We start from the raw sequence: 24963 nt of genomic DNA on the forward strand, positions 1-24963 counted from the left end.
TAGTTTCAAGGTGGGAACTTTTTACCTAAGAAATGTGAGTGTGTTTGGGAGCAGACAAAGGGTTGAGACTGACAGCGGATCAGGAAGCCAGCTCAATCCCACCGATTTCTGCTTTTAACTGCAGCGCTTTTGGCTGCGACGAGAATACCCCGTGAGAGAGGCGGGTTGGCAATTGAAAGATAGCAAGAGGCAATTAACTGCAGATGTGAGCTTTCACTCTGAGTGCACACGTCATATAGGCTTCCTGAAACTCACCAGTGAAAGTAAGGCAAGGTAACCGTGTGAATTGAGGGGGCTGACTGAATATTCAGAACTCACACCTTCAGAATTTCTTTGCTTAAATGAAAGGGTTCTGGAGAGTGTGCTTTCTCTACTTTGCAGGTCATCGTGAAAGAGGAGGAGGTTGAGATTACTGGATGGGATCAAAAGAGGAAGTACTAGAAAGGCTGGCTGTACTTAAAGTAAATAAGTCACCAGGACCAGATGGGAAGCATCCTAGGATGCTGATGGAAGTAAAGGTGGAAATTGTGGAGGTACTGGCAATAATCTTCCAATTCCTCTTAGATACAGGGGTGGTGCAAAAAAGGAGAATTGCAAATGTTACACCCTGGTTCATAAAAGGGTGTAAGGATAAACCCAGCAATGACAGGCCAGTCAGTTTAACCTCTGTTGTGTATGTATATACCCTGTACACTTAATGTACAGTTATATAAACCTTTGAATGTATCTTCACACTGTATACAATATGCCTGTACCACCAGAGGGTGCAACTGGTGGAGACCTCGAGGTCACCTGCACATTACAGGTAACCAAGTATAAAAGGGAGCTCACCTTACTGTACCTTCATTCAGGAGTTGCAATAAAAAGGACTAAGGTTACAACAGTTCAAGTACAATACCTTACCTCGTGGAGTCATTACTCGAGTGCTTAAGGACACAATAACCTCAGTGGTGGGGAAGCTTTTAGAAATGATAATCCGGGGCAAAATTAACAGTCACTTGGACAAGTGTGGATTAATTAAGGAAAGTCAGCATGGATTTATTAAAGGAAATCATATTTAACCAACTTGATCGAGTTTTTTGATAAGGTTGATGAGGGAAATGTGGGTTGATGTGGTGTACATTAATCTCCGAAAGACATTTGATAAAGTGCCACATAATAGGCTTGCCAACAAAGTTGAAGCCCATGGAATAAAAGGGACAGTGGCAGCATGGATATGATGTTGGCTAAGTGTCAGGAAACAGAGAGCAGTGGTGAATGAAAACAGAAAATGCTGGAAATCTCAGCGGGCCAGGCAGCATCTGTGGAGAGAAATACAGAGATAACGTTTCAGGTCGACGACCCTGCGTCAGAACTGGCGAATGTTCAAAAAGAATGGATCTTAAGAAGAAATGAAAAAGGGAGGGGAAGAAAGAACAAACGGGAAGTTCTGTGATAGGGTGGAAGGCAGGAAAGATTAGAGAGACAAAAGGGATGATGGGCCGAATTGAAATGGTGAAGACAGAAGTCAGAAAAAGGTTAGTTGAGATAGGGTGTGAATGGCGGAATAATGGCCAGCTGCCATTGGAATGGTTGCTTATCGGACTGCAGGAAAGTACACAGTGATGTTCCCCAGGGGTTGGTACTAGGACCACTGCTTTTCTTGATATATATTAATAACTTAGACTTGGGTGTACAGGACACAAGTTCAAAATTTTCAGATGAGACAAAACTTGGAAGTATAGTGAACAGTGAGGAGCATAGTGATAGACCGCTAAAGGACTTAGACAGGCTGATGGAATGGGCAGACACGTGGCAGATTACATTTAATCCAGAAAAGTGAAAAGTGATACATTTTGGTCGGAAGAACGAGGAGGCAATATAAACTAAAGGGTACAATTCTAAAAAGGGGTGCATGAACAGAGACCTGGGGGTATATGTACACATAGCCTTGAAGGTGACAGGACAGGTTGAGAAAGCGGTTAAAAAAGCTTGCGGGATCCTGGGCTTCATAAACACAGGCATGGGGGGAATTTTGTGCAGGGGTCAGTGGGCGCGATCGGCGGCGGGTCGGCTGGGAAAATATCTTTTTTGACAGTGGATCGAAACCCTGCCACCAGGCACCTTTCCCAAATGCTGAGCAGACACGACACCAGCAGCAGGGGAGGCAATTCGAATCATTATGATCTTGTTAACAGACCATTAAGAACTATTTTGAGCTCACCTTCAGAGTTCACCAGATCACCCACAGGGTCTATGATGCTCGCAGGTCACGTCAGGTAAGCAGGTCGGGAGTTGGATGGAGATGGAATCATCTCATTACTTGACAGCTGTAAAAGCTCCCATAGGAACATAGAAAATAAGTGCAGGAGTAGGCCATTCGACCCTTCGAGCCTGTACCACCATTCAATATGATCATGGCTGATCATGCACTTCAGTACCCCATTCCTGCTTTCTCTCCATATCTCTTGATCCCTTTAGCCATAAAGGCCACATCTAACTCCCGTTTGAATATATCTAACGAACTGGCCTCAACAACTTTCTGTGGTAGAGAATTCCACATGCTCACAACTCTCTGAGTGAAGAAGTTTCTCCTCGTCTTGGTCCTAAATGGCTTACCCCTTATCCTTAGATTGTGTCCCCTAGTTCTGGACTTCCCCAACATCAGGAACATTCTTCGTGCATCTAACCTGTTCAATCCCGTCAGAATTTTATATGTTTCTATGAGATCCCCTCTCATTCTTCTAAATTCGATTGAATATAAGCCTAGTCAATCCAGTCTTCATATGTCAGTCCTGCCATCCTGGGAATCAATCTGGTGAACCTTCGCTGCACTTCCTCAATAGCAAGAATGTCCTTCCTCAGATAAGGAGACCAAAATTGTACGCAATATTCAAGGTGTGGCCTCATCAAGGCCCTGTGCAACTGTAGTAATGCCTTCCTGCTCCTATACTCAAATCCTCTCGCTATGAAAGCCAACATACCATTTGCCTTCTTCGCTGCCTGATGTACCATGACACCCAGGTCTCGATGCATCTCCCCTTTTACTAATCTGTCACCATTCAGATAATAATCTACCTTCCTGTCCATCTCACAGCTGTTCTCTTTCCAAGCTCAGAAGCTGTTGCTTACTGCATTTGGAAGACAGATTGAGCTTTATGCAGGTTGCAAGTGTTTGGACTAAACCGTCTATCCAGTGTCACCTCATTGGAACAAACTCTCTCAACAGTGACAGATCGCTTCTGTCATCTCAAGTTCACGTGTCATCTACTACATCAGCCTCGATGCCCTTGAAACTATCTCACCTTGGTCCTCAGAATTCCACCATGATCATCCCCAACACCAGCAGTACCAGGCACACCAGCAGCACCATCAACAACACCAACCTTCTCAGCAATCAACTGATGCTGCACAGGACAGAGGACACCAGCTCCCTACCACATGGCTCTCCAGGGCGCCTCACCATGGGCAGATTTACTTCACTGGATGCAGTACTCTCTTGCTGCCACATAATGTGCCACAAACCAACACCATAAAGCATCCCTGCAATGCCCAAGCCATTTCTTTCACACTCATCACCATTGCGGGGGGTACCGTTATGATTCACCAGGCTACGCAACTCACTAAGCCACTTTCAAAGGCACATACAGCAGCACCATCAACAACACCAACCTTCTCAGCAATCAACTGATGCTGCACAGGACAGAGGACACCAGCTCCCTACCACATGGCTCTCCAGGACGCCTCACCATGGGCAGATTTACTTCACTGGATATTAGTTTGTGTCCATAAACACAAACTAATCAAAATAAAGGTTTCAATGTTTGACACCACATTAACAGAAACTTTACATGAACATTGGCTAAAAGATTCAAGTGCTTACGCTTGTGTGTTGTTAGTTTGTAAGATTGGACTAGAATGAGGGTAAGTGTGAGGTGTGGCTAGTGAAATGAGGAAGTGATAATGGAGATAGAGAGGGATGGATGGAGGTACAAGGTAAGTTGGTGTGAGTAAGGATGTGCAGGAGTAGGGTAGGGAAGACCGAGTGATGGGGATGTGATGAATGGCCTTATAGGATGAGGTTGAGTGTGGCTTTGCAGTAATGTTTCGTGATCTACTGAAATAATTGAATGGTTTGCGCCACTGCAGCCTGGCCCTCCTAATAACATCCCTGTTTGTGTACTCCTCTGTAATGTGCAACTAGGCTGTGTTGGTTTCCTGGGGAGGTCTCTTCCGCCCATTGGAAGGGAAGAGAACCTCCCTGCGTGCTGTGACTCCCTCCATAAACATATGGAAGGAGTCATGGGAGAGCCTGGGTGCAGCCATGCATCTCTGTGCAGTGCTTGTCAGTGTTTACAGCACCTAAATTTGCGCATGGTCCCTTTAAGAAAACCAGCTGATGACGCGTCATCCAATGACGCCATCAGACTCGCTTCCTTCAATTGGCTGGCAAACACGCTGGGCAGGCTTAACAAGCCCAATCAGGGGAAAATCATTTTAGACTGCGGGCTGGAGCCAGCAGCGAGGCTAGGACCCACCAAGGCAGGGGAAGTCGCAGCCATAGAGTACAAAAGCAAGGATGTTATGATTAACCCTTCATGAAACACTGGTTCGGCATCATCTGGAGTATTGTGACCAATTCTGGCCACCGCACTTTATAAAGGAAGTGAAGGCCTTAGAGAAGGTGCAGAAAAGATTTACGAGAATGGTTCCAGGGATGAGGGATGTCAATTACATGGATAGACCGGAGAAACTGGGGTTGTTCTCCGAGCAGAGAGGGTTGAGTGCCGATTTGATAAAGGTGTTCAAAATCATGAGGGGTCTAGGCAGAGTAGATAGAGAAAAACTGTTCGAAAACCAGAGGGCACAGACTTAAGGTGATTGGCAGAAGGATCAAAGGCGACATCAGGAAAATAATTTTTTTGGAGCGAGTGGTTGGGATCTGGAATGCACTGCCTGAAAGAGTGGCGGAGGCAGATTCAATCGTGGCTTTCAAAAGGGAATTGCATAAGTACTTGAAGGAAAAAAATTTGCAGGGCTACTGGGAAAGGGCAGGGAGTGGGAGTAGCTGAAGTGTTCTTGCAGAGAGCCGGCACGGGCTCGACCGGCCAAAAGGCCTCCTTCGTCCTGTAACCATTCTATGATTTCCACAACTTTTGACGTCATTTCTGCTAACTTGGATTTTTGTGAGCCTGATCTACACTTTCCATCTGCAAAGCATCAGCTCAGCATCTCAGTTTTAAATGGGCAGCCCCTTATTTTGAGACTATGTCCCCTAGTTTTAGTTTCCCCAATGAGTGGAAATATCGTCTCTGCATCCACCTTGTCGAGTCCCCTCATTATCTTATAAGTTTCAATAAGATCACCTCTCATTCTGCTGAACTCCAATGTGTATATGTCCAACCTACTCAACCTATCCTCATAAATCAACCTCCTCATCACCGGAATCAAACTAGTGAAACTTCTCTGAACAGCCTCCAATGCAGGTATATCCTTCCTTAAATATGGGTACATAGGCACAGGATCAGTCCCCAGGACATGTCGGAATACCAGTGCCTCAGGAAGCTCAGGGTATCGCGTTTGGTAGTCACGGATATTTGTAGTCTCCTGTAAGAAGAGCTCCTGCCACGTGGAACTGGTAGGCGTGCTTTGTCAGTGGCTGTCAAAGTCAACACTGCCCTCAATTTCTTCGCCTCTGGCTACTTCCAGGGATCTGCAGGATGTATCTGCAGAATTTCACACTCTGTTACCCACAGATGCATCACTCAGGTGACCAATGCCATGAACTCATTGAATGGCGGTGCAGGCTAGAAGGGCCGAATGGCCTACTCCTGCACCTATTTTCTATGTTTCTATGTTTGCCAGACCAGAAGTTACGTGCACTTTGCATTAGATGAGGCCAATTGGAATGGCTTTGTGTCTCTGGCTGGCTTCCCACAGATCCAGGGGGTCATTGATTGCACTCGTGTGACAATACTGGTGCCCCCAGATCACCCTGGAAGCTTCAGCAATCGCAAGGACTTCCACTCATAGAATCATAGCATGGAAGAAGGCCATTTTGGCCCATGGTGTCTGCACCGGCCAACAAAGAGCTATCCAGCCTCATACCACTTTTCAGCTCTTGGTCCATAGCCCTGTAAGTTACGGCATTTCAAGTGCACATCCAAGTACTTTTTAAATGTGGTGAGGGTATCTGCCTCTACCACCCTTTCAGGCAGTGAGGTCCAGACTCCTATCACCCTTTGGGTGAAGAATTTTCCCTCAAATCCTCTCTAAACCTCCTCCCAATTATTTAGAATCTATGCCCCCTGGTTGTTGACTAAGGGAAATCGGTCCTACCTATCCACTCTATCCAGGCCCCTCATCATTTTATACACCTCAATAAGGTGACCCTCTCAGCCTCCTCTGTTCCAAAGAAAATAAACCCAGACTATCCAATCCTTCCTCATAGCTAAAATTCTGCAGTCCAGACAACATCCTCGTGAATCTCCATCAATGTTCAGCTCCTATGCAACCACAAAAAGATCATCATGCAGGAGTGTGCAAGATTCCCAGGTGGCTGACATGATCCTGCACCAGTCCACCTTCCCCAGAGCTCTTTGGACCTCGAAGGAGAGTTATTGGTTGGTTCCTTGGAGACAAGGGCTATCCCTTGAAGACGTGGCTGATGACATCTGTTAGGAGCCCAAACAATGAGGCCCAGGAGAGATACAATCAAAGCCACGTGACCACATGAGAACTGCCATTGAGCAAGCAATCGAATTGCTGAAGATGCACTTTGGTGCTTGGACAAATGAGTGCACCTGCAAGGTAAGTACGTATGAGGAGTGATGTGCTGGAGTCGGGTTGGGACGAGAATCTCCCTGCGGGACCATACAGAACGCAGCATCAACTTTCAGGAGGCAGCATTTAAGCCAGGAGCAACCTTGTCACGTTGAGACTCCATTAATGCAGTTTCTTCCTCTGTTCCCCAACCTGGGCAATCCTTCAACATTCATCTTAGCAGGGTCTGTTAGATCACTTAATTTCCAACGAAATACGAACTCCGGTTGTAGTTTTAATGTAACTTTATTTTGGCAGCAGCAACAAGCTTCTGGCTTTAAGCCAGGCCTTTGTCCTTCTGAGACCACATGGTCAAAATGGCTGTACTTATACCTGGTGCAATTTACAGAAAAGAACTCGCCGCCTTTGACCTTATTGGCTCATTTGATAGTCTTTTAACCTTTAATTGGCTCGCTACCCAAAGGTCCTAAAATGTCAAGTTTCCAAAACTGCTGTCCAATGGGTCCATCTAGCTGCCGTCACCTGAGACATTCTATTCATAGACAGCAAAGCGTATACGGTGTGGGAACATTTGACAATCAGCTTTTGGTCGAGGACTAGACCCACAGTGATCATTACCGCTCGACATGTAGCTTCCATGGTTCTTAGGCAACTTCCCCATCCGAGGGCTACCGCATCCAGTTTTGCCGAATAATAGCCAATAGGTCTTTGCCGATCCCCATGTTCTTGTGTCAGTATAGCTGTCATGTATCCTTATTTCTCATGGACAAACAGGGTAAATGGCTTACCACTGTCGGGGATTCCCAGAGCCAGTGTCGAACACAAAGCCTTTTTCAAACTCAGGAAGGCCTCTTGCTGTTCCTTAGTGAGGGTGATGGCTTCTTTAGAGGCACGTTTCCCCTTTAAAATATCATTCAATGGCTGAGCAAGCTGTGTGAAGGAGTCAATCCAATTTCTGTTAAAGTTACACAATCCCAAAAAAGACCTTAGTTCCTGAATAGTGGGTTTTTTAGCAGCCCAAATGGCTGCAGTTCTATCCTGGGTAAGTTCTCTCTTTCCTTGTGAAATCTTTTGTCCCAGGTATACAGCCTCTTCTTGGGATATTTGTGCTTTGTTGATGCTGGCTTTATGTCCTTTTAGCCAAAGGTGGTCCAGCAAAGCTCGTAAATCTTGTTCATGCTGTTCTTCCGTGTTTGAAGCTAGCAGGATATCGTTTACATATTGGATGACTGTGGATGACAGGGGAGGTAATTCTTGCAAATGGCTTTGTAAAGCCATGTGGAATACCGTAGGGCTGTTGTGGAAACCCTGCGGTAACCGGGTCCAAGTATACTGTTGTCCTTGGACCGTGAAAGCAAACCACTGTCGAACCTCCAGTGCCAGAGGCACCGACCAAAATCCGTTGGCCATATCTATAACCGAGAAATATTTATGTTCCGGTTTGAGGGCATTAAAAATGGTGGAGGGATCTGCGACCAAAGGAGCTTTTTGATCAATACACTGGTTAGCTTTCCTATAATCGACAGTCAAATGCCAAGTCTCATTAGATTTCTGTACCGGCCACACGGGGCTATTGGAGGAGCTATGCGTTTTAATAAGCACCCCTTGTTTCTCCAATTGCTGAATAACCGGTAAGATTCCCGCGATGGCAGTTGGACTGATTGGATACTGTTTAGTGCATGGAGGCTTGGTCCCATTAAATGATGCAGGCTCCACCTGGAGTAGGCCACAATCGTTCTTATCTTTAGCCCATATCAGGTGTTCCTTCAATTCTTCTTTCTTCAAAGTTCTAATTGACCATGTCACCCGACCATCCTCGAAATGCAACGATGAATCTACTTGGATTAGAACGTCCATTCCCAAAAGGGGTTGATCTACTGGGCCTACCCAGACTGGCGTGGTTAGTTCATGTGGACCCAGCCCTATAAGTACCGGTGTTGTTCTTTTAATTTCCATTTTATGGTCCCCAACTCCATAGGCTGTACGTGCCCTACCATCCAACAACAAAAAGTCTCCATATTGTAGGGGTAAGCATGTTAATTCCGCCCCTGTGTCTAAAAGACAGTCCACATCCTTATCGCCCATCCTCACAGTTATATATAGCCCATCTCCCCTTTATTGTATTCGTGCGAGGAGGGGGGCCAGGGTGGGCTCTAATCGTTTTTTGCTATCCCAAGTAACTCTTTCTGTTGTTGTATTGTCAGTCGCTTAAATGCTTCTATGAGGTCGTTATCTTGTGACAAGCCTCGCTTGTTGGCTGAATTGTATCCCTGGCTGCGTCCTCTTCCCCAGCCACGACCTTTCTGTTTTGCCCTGCACATCTTGGCCCAGTGACCTTCTTTCCCACAATAATGACATTTTCCGGGTAATTTTCCTAATAACTGTTTATCGGAATCCTGGGATTTCCATCCCATAGCCTGTACAGCTTGGACTTTAGCTCCCATATCCCGATCTAATTGGTTACATCGATCCACCAATGCTGCAAAGGTAGTTCCTCTACCTTCCCAGTCCGGTAACACTACCTTAAGCATTTTGGACAGTTCTGGCTTTAGACCTGCCATGAAAGCTGCTTTCAGGGGTCCAAACACTTGTTCATCCATTTCCTCATCCGTATTATTCATTCCCGAATGTTCTAGCCACATGCATCTAAACCGCTCATCATACTCCAGGACCTCCTCTGTTCCTTTCTGTTGGCAGGCTGCAATTTTTCCCCAGTCTGTCTTAGCTGGACTGAAGGCTTGCAGCCAGTGTTTAATCGCCTCCCACCCTGCGTTTAATTCTTGCTCATCCTGCTCCAAAGCTTCTTCTACCTTGTCGTGCAATTTTCTTCCCTGTGTTTTTGGCACCATTATGGTCAAAATTTGCACTCCGTCCCAGAGATGAAGTTGATATATATTTCTTCAGTGGTCCAATTGGTCCCACGTTTTCACTCCCCCTTTCTTTGGATTGGGCAATTCCTTGGACCATTTATCAATTTTCTCTGGGTCTGCCGGATCATGAAATAAGTATTCTGCATACACCCTTTTCCTCGTTTTTTTGGTTCCACCCTCATCCGCAGTCTCTTCTGATTTGACTACAACTCGTCTTTTTTTAAATGGGGCAAAGCGCACCCCTAATTCTTCATCCTCCAACCCTGTATCATCAGAGGATTCAGAATCCGTATCTATTCCTCGGTCGTGTCTTCGGGTTTGCGCTTTTAATTTATCCAAACATGGGTACCCTGGGAATTGACCAATAGATTTTCATTTTCCTATTACTGTCTCTTGACCTAATGATTTTTTCCATTCTTTAATTTCACCTTTAAGATCTTTAACTTCCGCTTCCGACTTTTCAAGTTCAAGTTTTTTCTGTCGGAGCTGTTCACAAACAGCTTGCAATTGGTCCTTTGTACTGGTCAGTTCTCGATCATGTTGGGAACGCATTATAATTTCATTCCGCTTTCGGATCTGTCCCATAACGGCTAGGGACCATCTAGTTCGCTCTTTATTTTTCATACGGGTCGTTTTTCCCCAGATCCTTTTGATCTCGTCCAAGGACCATTGTCCTTTGGAGGTTTCGTACTTTTGTTCGATCTTAATACAGGTTTTAGATAAGTTGAATTGTTGCTCTTATGTATTCTTTCAACTGTTGGAGGATTTCATCTATCGAAACCTCAGGTGGGGCCCGCACGCCTTTAACAGTTGTAGGCAATTCTTTGCTCTTATCTCCTGCTGCCATAATACTGATTTCTTTACTGGGGTCTCGAGTCGTAGGCTTTCCAGCCGATCAGTAGGTCGGTGATTAATTAACTAACACACCGCCGAAGTTAGACGTCTATGGGACCTCGAGCCGACTACCAACCGGAGGGTTCGCAAACCGGAGGCTTTCGGAATCGCGTAGAAGGAAGGTGAATTTAGACTTTTAACCGAGGACTTTTATAAAGATGAGTCCTTACCTTAGTATGTAGGTCCGATGGCCAAAATTCAGTTTCTTTCCTCAGCGATCGTGTTCGATACGCCAAAATTGTTAGATCTCTTAATTTCCAATGAAATACGAACTCCGGTTGTAGTTTTAATGTAACTTTATTTTGGCAGCAGCAACAAGCTTCTGGCTTTAAGCCAGGCCTTTGTCCTTCTGAGACCACATGGTCAAAATGGCTGTACTTATACCTGGTGCAATTTACAGAAAAGAACTCGCCGCCTTTGACCTTATTGGCTCATTTGATAGTCTTTTAACCTTTAATTGGCTCGCTACCCAAAGGTCCTAAAATGTCAAGTTGATTGATGACTTAATGCAATGTGCTCAGTCACACGTAGACATGGGAGTCTGTGTTTTCTCAACCTGTCTAAATGCAGCCTGTTTGAATTCTCTATCAGGGTCCCTTTAGATAGTTGAGCTGAAATAAACTCCTACATGCCGTCATCATGCCCGGTCATGTTAATTGGCCAGGAAACAGGAAGTCAGATGCAAATGCAGTGGCTTTGTTAAAAAAACACTGACCAATGCGCTGCTGAAACATTTGGGTTCCCCAAAATCTCCACGACTGCCCCGCTGCCAGCTCGGCAGACAGTCAAAATTCTGGCCAAGGTTATTGTTAATTTACTCTCTGTAATAATTTCAGTTATTTTGGAGCTATTATTATTTGTGTTTCAAATACGATTAAAATGTATTTCAAATGCCATAGTGAAGATTTGCATTTGAGGATATTAATTCGCCTAGGCTCAGTGGGTAGTACTTTTGCCTCAGCGTCAGAAGGTTGTGGAGACAAGTCCCACTCCAGAGACTTGAGCACATAATCAAAGGTGACACTTCAGCGCAGTACTAAGGGAGTGCTGCAATGTGAGAGTTGTCATCTTTCAGATGAGACATTAAACCGAGATCCCTCTCTGCCCTTTCAAGTGGCATAAAAGATCCCATGACACTATTTGAAGAAGTGCAGGGAAGTTATCCCCAGTATCCTGGCCAATATGTGTCTCTCCTGGGCCTCATTATTTCAGCTCCTAACAGGTGTCATCAGCCATGTCTTCAGGAGGTAGATCTTGTCTGCAAGAAACTCCCGATAACCCTCTGGGAGGGTGGACTGGCGCAGGATAAAAACATCATTTTAATAGATCCGTTTGTCATGATCTCATTTCTGTTTGTAGGATCTTACTATGCACAAATTGGCTGCTACATTTCCAACATTACACCAGTGACTGCACTTCAAGAGCACTTAATTTATGATACTCTGAAACAGGCTTGAGGGTCTGAATGGCCTACTCCTGTGGTTCACATAGTCTCCATCTCATTTTTCTGAATCCTTGTTCAAATTTACCTCCAAATTAATTGTCCAAACTCATGTCTGGGAAGCTCATCTCAAATGCTCATCGTTTCCCAAATGATCAAACATAAATTTCTTGAACTGCAAGAATTGAAACGAACACTTAGACAATCTGGCCAATCATAATCAACTATTCCTTAATTAGTATTTCGCACCCAATTAAGCTCTCGATGAAAGTGCAATGAATCAACTTTTTGCCATCAAGTGACTTTAACCATCATTTACAAAGAAACATAGAAACATAGAAAATAGGTGCAGGAGTAGGTCATTCGGCCCTTCGAGCCTGCACCGCCATTCAACAAGATCATGGCTGATCACCCACCCCAGCAGCTCCCCCCCTCCCACGCTCCCTCCACACCCCCCGACCCCCCGAGCCGCAAGAACCACATCCAACTCCCTCCCGAACACATCCAATGAACTGGCATCAACAACTCTCCATGTCAGGGAACCCCACAGGCCAACAACTCCCCGAGGGAAGAAGTCATTTGCTAAGAACAAGTCAAAAATGATTCCCAATTATTGCACAATGTCAGGAGATAATTACCACTGTAATTTGGACATCTCCTACATGTGCACAGATCAATTAACATTGTAGTACATAAAGAAGCAGGGGGGTGGATTTTCAGGTCATTTGTGCTCCGTTTTTCACCCCAGAATGGCGGCGATGAGGTCTTCTGGGTGAGTGGTCAGCCTCCAGTGCCCCGCAGGGTTTTTTGGGTCTGGTTTTGCAGTGGTGTGGAGCAGCACCGCCTGGAAGAGATGCAACTGGTGTGCAACGCCCCTGGTTGCGACGAGGCTTGACTCCCACCTGATCCATACGCCCTGCAGTGCGCCCTGCAGTGAACGCCTGGGAAATAGAATGGTCCAACGATACAGACCGCAGAGAGGTAAGTAATGCCGTCCTAAGGTAAGTGTGATTGTTTTTTCTTTAAATTTATTTTGCGATTTATGTGGTGCGGGCAATGTATTGGAAATGTTTTTGTTGGGGGGGGCGGGCGGTGGCGGTTTAGGTTATTTTTCTCCTCGGGTGTCTCTCGGAGCGCTCCCGACCTGGATCTTTAGCTCGGGATTTTCCTAACGCCCGAGAGAGGTGTACAACGCCTCCCTTAGCGCTGCACCCCAGTCTCAGGGTCCAGCTGCCCAATTTTGATGACTGAGGCGCAAATTGTTCCCGCCCATCCGCCATTACCGTCCCGAAATCGTCAAGGCCGAAAATCCAGCCGCAGAGTTTGAAGTGGAGCATACATCAGGCTGGCAGTGGGCAGAGCAATCGCAACGCCCACGCGACAGAGCTGGAGTGAGAGACCCGAAACATTTTGATGGCCGGGACACATTTATATAGAAACAGTGAGATGCCAGAGCAATCCGAGTGCTGATAGGCAGTTTGTTTTCCTGCAGGGTGGGGAGGGGCGAGGGTCAGTAAGTCCAGCAGCCCATCCACTGTGCTGAGCCAGCATAGATATTAAAAGGGAAAGCCAGGCCAACTGGGACGGGGTGGGGCTTAATGCTTTCGAAAAATTTTTAGTGAGACAATGGTTTTGCAATCCTGCCACCAAAAGATCCTCACCAAACCTATTTTTTAGGCCTCCACCAATCTCTTTAAGTGGCTGCTCGGGGGCAGTGGGTGGTCCTGCACTGATTGGGTGCTGCATGTTCTCAGACTAAAATGGCATTGTGGCCTAATGAGGCCTGTTTCCAACATTGGTCCTAACCACGAAAATGCCGGTGGGCGGGAAGATCGTGGCAGGCGTTAGTTTGCGATTTTGGTCTTCTAAAAATTAGGGTGGTAGAGAGACCAGAATTAAGGCCAGTGTATTTCATGAACTATTTTAAGCCGTGGCTCAGTTGGAAGCACTCTTGCCTCCGAGTCAGAAGGTTGTGGGTTCACATCCCACACCAGAGACTTGAGCAGCTAAATCTAGGCTGACACACTAACGCAGTACTGAGCGAGAGCTGCACAGTTGGAGGTGCCATTTTTTGGATCAGTCATTAAACTGGGGCCCTGTCTGCTCTCTCATACATAAAAATCCCATGGTACTATTTCAAAGAAAAGCAAGGGAGTTATCCACAGTGTCCTGGCCAATATTTATCCCTCAATCAGCATCACTAAGAAAACAGATTAACTGGTCATTATCACAATTGGCTGCCGCAGTAACTACACTTCAAAAAAATACTTCATTGGCTGTAAAGTGTTTTGGGACGTCCTGACATCGTGAAAGGTGCTATAAAAATGCAGGGCTTTCTTTATTGATTTTTTTGCATTTTAACAGGTAGAAGAGCAGCACTAGTGAAGTATATAGCAGGCACAACACAGGTGAACAAAAGAATCAAAGTTCCTGGACAAAATATATGTCATAATATGCATTATTTGATGTAATAAGTAAGATGTGAGTCATTCCTTTCAATATCGTAATCCTTTTAAAAGAAGAAATTAACAAAGGAAACATTTTATGAATGAGCAAATATCTTCATGCCACCAAGAGCGGTAAAAATTAATAGCAGCACTAACAGAAATATTCCAATCACAGTCGCTGCCATGTTCAATTTCTTGGCAGTCAGAGATGCACTCTGGGCGACTTCCTGGTTTCCCTCAGCAAGAGATTTGGAAGCCTGAAAACATAATTAAATAAGTTTTAATGTCAAATGCTAAATAACTGACCTACACAACCTACATATAATGTATTCCAATGGCCAATATATTAATTCCAGTTTAACATTCATTTCATAGGTAATACAGGATTACATACATAGAATTATATAGCACAGAAACAGGCCATTTGGCCCAACCAGTCCATGCCGGCATTTGTGCTCCACTCGAGCCTCCTCCTGTCTGTCCTCATCGAAGACTATCAGGGTAACTCTCTCTATTCCCTTCTCCTTCATATGCTTGTCCAGCCTCCCCTCAAATAAGCTAATCTTTAAGTATAACCTCAATTTACTATGGAATTTACATGGAGATGTGTTTATTGTTGCAGGTGTCATCCTTGGCTCAGTCGTAGCACACTTGCCTCTGAGTCAGAAGGTCATGGTGCCAGGCTCTAGCCCAGGACTGGAGCATATAATCGAGACTGGTACTTCAGTACAGTACTGAAGGAGTGTTGAAACATCAGAGGTGCCATCTTTGGGATGCAACCTTAAATCAAAGCCTAATTTCCCCTCTCAGGTAGGCGTAAAATATCTCAAGGTACTATTTGAAGAGGAGCAGGAGAGTTTGACTGGTGTCTTGGCCAACATTTATCCCATAAGCAATTTCACTAAAACCTAGAAATTATTGTTGCAATATTAGGAGATGAACATTTAACAGGTACATGTAACTTTCCTTTCTCAGTTATTTTAACCGATGGTTCTTGCATCTGCTAAAATAAGGAAATGAAGAAAAGGAAAATAGTTGCATTCATTTCTTCTTAGGCAGTCCCTCGGAGTTGAGGATGACTTGCTTCCACACTAAAAATGAGTTCTCAGGTGACTGTACAGTCTATTGCGGGACCTGCAGTCTCCTTCCGCTGTCAATGCTTGGCTTCAGCTTGCTCTCGGCGAAGAGACTCAAGGTGTTCGGCGACTTCTCGGATGCTTTTCCTCCACTTTGGGCGGTCCTGGGCCAGGGATTCCCAGGTGTCGATGGGGATGTTGCATTTTTCCAAGGAGGCTTTGAGGGTGTCCTTGAAGCGTTTCCTATACCCACATGGGACTCGCTTGCTGTGTCGGAGCTCCGAGTAGAGCGCTTGTTTTGGGAGTCTCGTATCAGGCATGCGGACGATGTGGCCCATCCAGCAGAGCTGATTGAGCATGGTCAATACTTCGATGCTGGGGATGTTGGCCTGAGCGAGAACACTGATGTTGATGTGTCTATCCTGCCAATGGATTTGCAGGATCTTGCGGAGGCAATGTTGGTGGTACTTCTCCAGTGTTTTGCGGTGTCTACTGTACATACTCCATGTCTCTGAGCCATATAAGAGGGCTGGTATCACTACTGCTCTGTAGTCTGAGCTTGGTGCCATTCATATAGCGCTTTTCACAACCACAGGACTTTCCAAAGTGCTCTGCGGTCAATGAAGTACTCTTGAATTGTAGTTATTGTTGTAATGTAGGAAAATAGCAGACAAAGGAATGTCATATGCATACGTCATATGAGTCTGCTAATATTGGCAACAGTAATTTCTAGGCTTGTAGCTCAAGACATCTTTCGAGTCTTTCAGGAATCTTTTTCCTCTACAAATTTACATTTTATCCACATCGAATATTTTTAGCTTTTATACTTCTTTCTTTGATAGAGTTTCTGGAGGGACTAACAGATTTGTAAAAACAGATACCTGCAAATTCCATACAATATCTTCCGATCATCCGCCATAACCTCAGCAGAAGATCGGCAGAACCCCTGGAGAAACAGTATAAATGACCAATTGGTAAGTGTGGCATTCTTGGGAGGAACTGATGGCTTTGGACCGATGGTTCCCATAGTTTTCAATCACTGGGGCAGTTCCTCATCTCATGTCTGGGTCTGTTGTAGGCTAATTGATAGAGAGTTAGGGCTGGGTTTTCGTGTTTCTCCGTTTTTGGGCGAAAACATAAGCGATACGTGAAAATTACAGTTTTCGCTGCGTTACCAATTTAACTTTCGCCACTTGGTGTCTGTGCAAAGGGAGGCGTTGCACAATTATTTGGGGCGCAAAAACGCAATCCTTACCTACTTTAGTGCGGGGCCGGGATCGCTGCGATAGAGGCCTTGGGATGGGGTGGGGTGGGGGGGGGGGGAGAAAAAATTCAAAAACATTCAACAAACATTACCAAGACCATGACCTAACAAATTGCTGCAAAAAAATAAAACATTAAAAACTTTAAATTACCTTTTTTTCAGGTTTTCCAACTTAGCGCTGCTGGCAGGGCTGCACCGCTAGGTTTTATCTGGCGGTCTTCTGGGCATGGTGGGTGAGTGTCGAAACTCGGACAGTAACGCAATCCGAGTCGTTACACATCCGGCGCAGCTCTCCCCGGCGGTGCTGCCAAGTGCCGCCGCAAACAAGGCACTGAGTATCGTGACCGGGCTTAATGACCGAGTTTTTGCCGCAGAAGGTCAAAACACGGCGAAAACCTGGTTGCAAAGCAGCCGTTAATGCCATGATTAGTCAACTATTCCAATTATCATTGAATCACGCAATTACCAAGATGGTAGAGGGCAAACTAGATGGACCTTGGTCTTATTTCGTCCAACAATTCCTATGTTCCTATCGCACTCTTTCTCCAGTGTTTCCACCAGTTTTCCGCCAAAGTTGATGAAGCGGAGACCATGTCAATATTTAAGAATCAGTTGGTTGGGAATAAAGTGATATGTGACCAGGGTGAACATACAAGAGCATTTTAAATTAACTTGATAAGACTAAACTAAAGGATTACCTTCCTTAACTAAACATTCCTTAAACATCATTTCAAATGCTTTAATTGTGCAAAACTGCAATTCTATTCTTTAGCGAATTCAGTTCTATTCTATAATTTGATCAAAAAAGGCTTAACTGCTTGGATGAATTGCAGTTCCCGCACAGGTTCGATTTCCATTCAGTTATTTCATATTTACACTCTAAGGTTTAGAAAAGTCATACATGTTGGAGCACTAACCTTATAGGAGAAAAACATTGCAACTAGTCCAATCGGAAAACAGCAAAACACCGAATTAAAAATGGACCACACTAAATAGGTTTGCGCCGGTGGTTCTTCAGGTTCTTTAGATTTTTTAGGTTTTTCTTTGTGTTTCATCTTCCGATGATCGTCCCAATGTGCCGAGTGTCACGTTTCAGTACTTTGGCTCGAAATAGGTTCTTTACAATTCTAGTTTTTGCAAAATGATTCTGCTATCACTCTTTCTATTGTTCCATTTCCTATTGCTACAGTTGAATTCTGAAAAGAAAGGTGTGCTTAACATGATGCAGACAATGGCCATGCAACTTTTTAAAGCAATAAACAGACAAACCTATAAAAAGGAAAACAAAAATTGAGATTAGATATTGTTTAACTCAGATAAATACGTACAGAGTTTAAGCTCAAACTTACATTTTAAGATTTAATGGTTAAAAATGTGGTAAGTCAAGATTAATTTAGTGATGCCACCAAGAAAACGAGCCATAAAATAGCCGACTTTGGGATCTACCCAGGAAATGCACATGACAAGCCCTTCATTTTGTATCATCGAATTATGGCATCCAGTGAAAGTTGCGTACTTCCCCATAAGGAAGGGAGTTAGGAGGGGCAAAGTGCCAACCCTGATGTAGTTTTGTGCTGGTGGCTACATCAGGAGTGGAATAGGCGAGGCCAGAGAGCAGATCTGGCACCCACTTCCATATCCAAGGAATGGTGCAAGGGCACTGAAGAGCTAAAAGGAGGGACATAGAAAAATTAAAATAAGCTTAAAATAATCCAAAGTCAAAAAGATTTTCCTTCTTTTTCAACTATCTTGTACGAGTTCAGATTATTTTTTTAAGCACATTTATGTCTGTTAGAGTTTGTAATCCAACATTTCATGCATCACACTTATACAGAAAGTACACCAAAATTTCTGCCAGTTGCTACCCCATACTTACCGATGGGACCTTACACCAAAATTTCCTGCGGAGCTGATTTGCCAACACCAGAGTATAAAACCCCACATAAAACAAGTGCAAGTGCAGCACCTCCAGTTGGGGTAATAGCGAGTGGGCTGCTGTCTTCTGTCTTGGCGTCTCACTCTCGGAGACGATTGCCTCTGCTGCTCCTCTTCCTCTGCTGTAATTATGAAGAACGGGTATGCCCATTGGGATAGCTGCTGAGTCCTTCTGAATGACTGGGGCGGGACGAAGGTTTCAACGTAGTTTGGGTGTACTAAGACTGACCGTGCTTTTGTTAAGTGTAGGGCAGGTCTCAGTAAGAAAATGCTTTTTTTAAATCATGAAGAAAATTGCGATCAAACTCCAGAAATCGCAGATGTCAGGGGGCTCCGGGTTGCGTTGGGGATCAATCTTTGAGGGGGTCAACCTATGCCAGCACATAACTGGCTTAAAAGCAGGAAACTCATGCTTTTGCATGGGGACGGAGTTATGTAAATGAGGGTTTAAGCAGAAGTATCTCGGAAGTAGTGCAAACGATCAAGGAAATTTGCGCGTACTGATGTTTTGGCGTAAAACTGGCATAAATCAGTTACGCGTAAATTTCCTCCACTACAAAATGTAAAATGGAGCATGGTGTAAAACAGGCAGCCAATCCAGTCAGCCAGTTTCCCAGCGGGTGGGTTAGGTTAGAATAATCTCCAGCAGCTGTGATAACTTCAGCATTTCCAGATTAAGATTTGATTTTCCTGTATAGTACCAAACACACATATTACTTTGTTGATTTGTCTACATTTTCTGTGAAAAGGAAATGTGAGTACATAACAGGAAAAAAAGCGCATGGATTTATGTTTCCTGTTAATCTTTCCTGCACTGTGAATGTGTTATCGCCTCCAGGCAAACTTGGGCTTCCAGCGTCATGGACAAGATAACTTGGGTTGGAGCACGCATTCCTTTCTCAACATATAAAAATATGCAAAATGTTAGCCTCGAAAAATGCGACTAATTCAATGAGAGTTAGAGACGTTGATTGACTAAAGAGCTAGCTTGTGGAGACGGCTTTCAGTTAATCAAGGCCAGTTTTACAGTTTGGGTCTCACCTTGAATTATTGAAATTGCAGCTTGGAAGGAGGACATATGGCCATCATGACTACAGAAAGGCTTTTCCACAATTTTATTATGTCCCTTATCCTGGCACCTGGGAGCCAACACAGGTTTGGGACTTCCAGTTGTGGATGCTGTCTATTCCTCTAATTATAGAATCTTCTACAACTACAATTTGTTTCACTACGTTTACTTTTCTTCTTGCTCCACATAGTGTTGCTTAATATTGACTTTCCCTGAGATGCCATCCATGTCTACATTTTGAATATCCCATACCGTAAACCTATTGACAAGTTGATACTCATGGGAGCTCCCTGCACTGATGACACCTTGCTTTTACTCCCCGTCTGGAGAAGGATGGGGTGGTGATCACCCACTTTCCCTCCTGTTGCAGGGTTGAAATTTTGAGTGTATGCTCAACCAGCTTCAAACTACCGTTAGTTCCACTCCAGAAGGACCTGAGCTGGGAAACCTCCCTCATGACTGGGGATGTAAATTTTCTATTGTTCGTCGACTTGTGAGTAACTGCCTTAGTTGCCGTCCCACAGTTTGCAGCACAACTGCTTTCAGAATGACACGGATATTTTCCCATAATTGAATTCAATAGAGCATCCTGGTGGAGATGGAAACTCCCTGAGTCTTTCCTTCCTTCTTAACCTTTAACTATTATTATAGAGGTTATATATAAACCAGTTTCCTTACAAATGCCCATAGAAAGGTTGAACCGCAGTATCACTTTCTAAATTAATTCAGTTAGTGTATGGATTTTAATATTTAAATCATGTTTCTCTTTCAAGTCAAAATTAATTGATCGTAAGAATATTTTCCTTAACTTGAAACTGTGAATTAAACTAGGCAACAGTAGGTTTGTGGCATCAAACACATATTGTATTATTTATATTCTCTAGTATATTCTCTGGTTATGTTAAATAAATCCCTTTATTCTCTACTTCAATATAATCCTTTGTTCTAATCTGTTTCTCACAAAATTTATTTTTCTTTCCAGTTTAATATTTTGCCCCTCTAATGGCAGCTCTACGTTTCATCGTTGTTTCTCCACTCTGATTATCGCATTTAATCTCCTTCGTATTAGATTCATACTTACTTCCTATTTTCCGTCTTTCCTTTTCTTAATAAAAAACCTTCCTCATCTTTTGGTGTTTCCCTCTTGGTTTCCACTTCTCTTCAAGCTTCATTCTTACAGATATATCCATTTAACTCCCCAACCGTCACTCCTTCCTCTTATTATTACTTCTCTGCCTACATTCTAGAACTTGCCAGTTTTAAATGTCAAAACTCCAACTTTTAAAATAGAATTTACAGCACAGAAATAGGCCATTCGGTCCAACTGGTTTAAGTCAGTGTTTATGCTCTACATGAGCCTTCTCTCATCCCCTTCTTCTAACACTATAACCTTTTAATTGCTGTGGCTCCATGAGTAGTACACTCGCATCTGAGTCAGAAGGTTGTGGGTTCAACTGCCAGGGACTTGAGCACAAAGAAATCTAGGCTGACACTCTAGTGAGGTGCGCTGCACTGTCGGAGGTGCCATCTTTCGATGAGATGTTAGATAGAGGTCCCGTCTGCTCTCAAGTCAACTTAAAAGATCCCATGGCACTATTGTGGGGAGTTATCCAATATTTATCTCAATCAACACAATAGAAACAGTTTATCTGGTTATTATCACGTTGCTGTTTCTGGGAGCTTGCTTGTGCACAAATTGGCTGTCACATTTCCTACTTTACAACAGCGACTACACTCCAAAAGTACTTCATCAGCTGTAAAGTACTTTGAGAGGTCCGGTGGTCATGAAAGGTGCAATATAAATCTTTAATTTAGAAGGATGAGAGGGGATCTCAGAGAAACTTACAAGATTCTGACGGGACTGGACAGGTTAGATGCGGGAAGAATGTTCCCGATGATGGGGAAGTCCAGAACTGGAGGACACAGTCTTAGGATAAGGGGCAGGCCATTTAAGACTGAGATGAGGAGAAACTTCTTCACTCAGAGAGTTGTTAACCTGTGGAATTCCCTACCGCAGAGAGTTGTTGATGCCAGTTCATTGGATATATTCAAGGGGGAGTCAGATAAGGCTCTTACGGCTAAAGGGATCAAGGGGTATGGAGAGAAAGCAGGAAAGGGGTACTGAGGGAATGATCAGCCATGATCTTATTGAATGGTGGTGCAGGCTCGAAGGGTCGAATAGCCTACTCCTGCACTTATTTTCGATGTTTAATTCTTTCTTCCTCACGTGTTTATCTAGCTTTCCCAAAAATGCATCAATGCCATTTGCCTCAACTACTCCTTGTGGTAGCAAGTTCCACATTCTTACCACTTTGTGTAAAGAGATTTCTCCTGAATCCCCCATTGGATTTACTGGTGACAAACTAGTACAGCAGGCCAAAACACACCAATGTTGAAAGATGTAGCCAAGAAAGATTGAAGCATTAATTATTTACACATACAACTGATAATGATAATGGACTCAATCAGCTCTTAACCATTCTGTAGACAAGGTACTTTACATACAGGTATACTAAGCAAAGTTTCTGTATAGTGCTACATCCTAAAATGCATATAAAGAATGATTTGCATTTATATAGCGCCTTTACGACTTCAGGATGTGTCATAGAAACATAGAAACATAGAAAATAGGTGCAGGAGTAGGCCATTCGGCCCTTCTAGCCTGCGCTGCCATTCAATGAGTTCATGGCTGAACATGCAACTTCAGTACCCCATTCCTGCTTTCTCGCCATACCCCTTGATCCCCCTCGTAGTAAGGACTACATCTAACTCCTTTTTGAATATATTTAGTGAATTGGCCTCAACAACTTTCTGTGGTAGAGAATTCCACAGGTTCACCACTCTCTGGGTGAAGAAGTTTCTCCTCATCTCGGTCCTAAATGGCTTATCCCTCATCCTTAGACTGTGACCCCTGGTTCTGGACTTCCCCAACATTGGGAACATTCTTCCTGCATCTAACCTGTCAAAACCCATCAGGATTTTAAACATTTCTATGAGGTCCCCTCTCATTCTTCTGAACTCCAGTGAATACAAGCCCAGTTCATCCAGTCTTTCTTGATAGGTCAGTCCCGCCATCCCGGGAATCAGTCTGGTGAACCTTCGCTGCACTCCCTCAATAGCAAGAATGTCCTTCCTCAGGTTGGGAGATCAAAACTGTACACAATACTCCAGGTGTGACCTCACCAAGGCCCTGTAAAACTGTAGCAACACCTCCCTGCCCCTGTACTCAAATCCCCTCGCTATGAAGGCCAACATGCCATTTGCTTTCTTAACCGCCTGCTGTACCTGCATGCCAACCTTCAATGACTGATGTACCATGACACCCAGGTCTCGTTGCACCTCCCCTTTTCCTAATCTGTCACCATTCAGATAATAGTCTGTCTCTCTGTTTTTACCACCAAATTGGATAACCTCACATTTATCCACATTATACTTCATCTGCCATGCATTTGCCCATTCACCTAACCTATCCAAGTCGCTCTGCAGTCTCATAGCATCCTCCTCGCAGCTCACACTGCCACCCAACTTAGTGTCATCCGCAAATTTGGAGATACTACATTTAATCCCCTTGTCTAAATCATTAATGTACAGTGTAAACAGCTGGGGCCCCAGCACAGAACCTTGCGGTACCCCACTAGTCACCGCCTGCCATTCTGAAAAGTACCCATTTACTCATTCTCTTTGCTTCCTGTCTGACAACCAGTTCTCAATCCATGTCAGCACACTACCCCCAATCCCATGTGCTTTAACTTTGCACATTAATTTCTTGTGTGGGACCTTGTCAAAAGCCTTCTGAAAGTCCAAATATACCACATCAACTGGTTCTCCCTTGTCCACTCTACTGGAAACATCCTCAAAAACTTCCAGAAGATTTGTCAAGCATGATTTCCCTTTCACAAATCCATGCTGACTTGGACCTATCATGTCACCTCTTTCCAAATGCGCTGCTATGACATCCTTAATAATTGATTCCATCATCTTACCCACTACCGATGTCAGGCTGACCGGTCTATAATTCCCTGTTTTCTCTCTCCCTCCTTTTTTAAAAAGTGGGGTTATATTGGCTACCCTCCACTCGATAGGAACTGATCCAGAGTCAATGGAATGTTGGAAATGACTGTCAATGCATCCGCTATTTCCAAGGGCACCTCCTTAAGTACTCTGGGATGCAGTCCATCAGGCCCTGGGGATTTATCGGCCTTCAATCCCATCAATTTCCCCAACACAATTTCCCGACTAATAAGGATTTCCCTCAGTTCCTCCTCCTTACTAGACCCTCTGACCCCTTTTATATCCGGAAGGTTGTTAGTGTCCTCCTTAGTGAATACCGAACCAAAGTACTTGTTCAATTGGTCCGCCATTTCTTTGTTCCCCGTTATGACTTCCCCTGATTCTGACTGCAGGGGACTTACATTTGTCTTTACTAACCTTTTTCTCTTTACATATCTATAGAAACTTTTGCAATCCGTCTTAATGTTCCCTGCAAGCTTCTTCTCGTACTCCATTTTCCCTGCCCTAATCAAACCCTTTGTCCTCCTCTGCTGAGTTCTAAATTTCTCCCAGTCTCCAGGTTCACTGCTATTTCTGGCCAATTTGTATGCCACTTCCTTGGCTTTAATACTATCCCTGATTTCCCTTGATAGCCACGGTTGAGCCACCTTCCCTTTTTTATTTTTACGCCAGACAGGAATATACAATTGTTGTAGTTCATCCATGCGGTCTCTAAATGTCTGCCATTGCCCATCCACAGTCAACCCCTTAAGTATCATTCGCCAATCTATCCTAGCCAATTCACGCCTCATTCCTTCAAAGTTACCCTTCTTTAAGTTCTGGACCATGGTCTCTGAATTAACTGTTTCATTCTTCATCCTAATGCAGAATTCCACCATATTATGGTCACTCTTCCCCAAGGGGCCTCGCACAACGAGATTGCTAATTAATCCTCTCTCATTACACAACACCCAGTCTAAGATGGCCTCCCCCTCGTTGGTTCCTCGACATATTGGTCTAAAAAACTATCCCTTATGCACTCCAGGAAATCCTCCTCCACCGTATTGCTTCCAGTTTGGTTAGCCCAATCTATGTGCATATTAAAGTCACCCATTATAACTGCTGCACCCTTATTGCATGCACCCCTAATTTCCTGTTTGATGCCCTCCCCAACATCACTACTACTGTTTGGAGGTCTGTACACAACTCCCACTA

The sequence above is a fragment of the Pristiophorus japonicus genome, chromosome 11 (genome assembly GCF_044704955.1).
Source record: "Pristiophorus japonicus isolate sPriJap1 chromosome 11, sPriJap1.hap1, whole genome shotgun sequence".
Classification (NCBI taxonomy): domain Eukaryota; kingdom Metazoa; phylum Chordata; class Chondrichthyes; family Pristiophoridae; genus Pristiophorus; species Pristiophorus japonicus.